The 1,660-nt window shown below is 43.9% G+C and overlaps 1 non-coding gene across 1 annotated transcript; it reads left to right on the top strand.

Annotated features, from left to right (window-relative positions):
• The first annotated feature begins 677 nt into the window (after positions 1 to 677).
• On the top strand, positions 678 to 803 carry LOC129538772 (U6atac minor spliceosomal RNA). Its single transcript, XR_008682312.1, has one exon. It is a non-coding gene; the product is annotated as a U6atac minor spliceosomal RNA (small nuclear RNA).
• Positions 804 to 1,660: the final 857 nt, after the last annotated feature.

The raw sequence follows: 1,660 nt of genomic DNA, 5'->3' as shown, positions 1-1,660 counted from the left end.
GGGGGAGGGACAAAACAGGGAAAGGGGATTAAGAGGTACAAGCTACTAGGATAAAATCAGTAAGTGACAAGGCTGTCGTGTACAGCACAGGGAATATAGCCAATAGTTTATAATAACCGTGTGGAGTTAAGTCTATAAAAATATAGAATTACTATGTTATATACCTGAAAGCAATATAATCTTGTAAGTTAGCCACACTTCAGTTAAAACAAAAAAAGAATGTCATGTTCTGGAAGTATAATATTCCAAATCCCGAGCAATGGGGTGGCATAAAGGAATTTGTTCCTGTCATGTCTGACTCTTCGACATCCCATGGACTGTAGCCCAACAGACTCCTCTGTCCATGGGATTTCCCCAGGCACCAATACTGGAGTGGGTTGCCATTTCCTTCTCCAGGGGATCTTCCTGACCCAACAAAGGAATTTGTTACATTTGTTTCTAGCCCTCACTGTCTGTCAGTCTCCTCGAAGTAAACTGGGACCATGATAGGCAGGCATCTTTCAAGGTTCTGATGTGTGAGAACGTGAGGTCTCAGGAGAACACGGCATCCCGTGCTGTCAGCCTTCAGGGCTCCCCGGCCTCTACCCGTGCTGTTCTTATGCCCAGATCCACTGATGCTTCCACCTCTAGATGTGACATTTAAAAAAAAAAAATGGTTGTGTCTTAAATGGTACCACGTGTTGTATGAAAGGAGAGAAGGTTAACACTCCTCTTGACAAGGATGGGAGAAACTCTAGAGCCTGACAACATGCATACGGTTAAGGCATTGCCACCTACTTCATGGCATCTAACCACTGTTCATGGGGCTTTGCTGATGGCTCAGCAGGTAAAGAATCTGCCTGAAATGCAGGAGACATAAGACATGCAGGTTCGATCCCTGGGTTGAGAAGATCTGGAGAAGGAAATGGCAACCCACTACAATATTCTTGCCTCAGAAATCCCAAGGACAGAGAAGCCTGGTGGGTTACAGGCCAAAGGGTTGCAAAGAGTTGGACACTGCTCCACAATTTCACCCGGCCTCCAACCCCTGTACTCTCACCCTACCCCAAATAGGTAACATTTTTATTGCTTTTTAGTGTGGGTGTATGGTGTGGGGGTGTGGTGGGGTCCAGGGGAGGAGTGGGCAGGGGGTGGGTGGATTTGAAAAGCGAAAGAAGAAAATACAAATACAGATTTCTGTCTTCCTTATTTTCACATTGAAAAGGTAATGTGCTATACTGACTGTTTTGTACACTGCTTTTTTTCATTTCATTTGTTGAGAAAAATTTCCATGTGAGTATATAGAAAGCACCACATTTTTTTTCTTTTTAAAAGAAATCCATTCAGAGTATGCAGTCTTAATGTACAGTGATGAGAAACTATTATTTTATGATATTTTCATTAAAAGCTTGACTGAAAAAAAAAAAAAAAAGGTTGTCCAGGGCCTTACCTGGCAGTTCAGTGCTTAAGAATCTGCCTTCCAACACAGGGGATGCAGATTCAACCCCTGATCCAGGAACTGAGATCCCACACGCCCTGGGGCAACTAAACCTGCATGACTCAAATACTGAGTCCTTGTGCTCAGGAGCTCCAGAGTCACCATTGTAGCCACTCATTCTGGGAAACAAACTCTCTCAGAAGGACAATGCAGATAGTGGAGTGCAGTTTATTACACCACTGG

Source organism: Moschus berezovskii, chromosome 2 (assembly GCF_049115385.1).
Source record: "Moschus berezovskii isolate FMDL1 chromosome 2, NW_MosBer_1.0, whole genome shotgun sequence".
NCBI classification, from domain to species: domain Eukaryota; kingdom Metazoa; phylum Chordata; class Mammalia; order Artiodactyla; family Moschidae; genus Moschus; species Moschus berezovskii.
The sequence above is the reverse complement of the archived record's forward strand: the minus strand, read 5'-3'. Positions and strand labels throughout refer to the sequence as shown.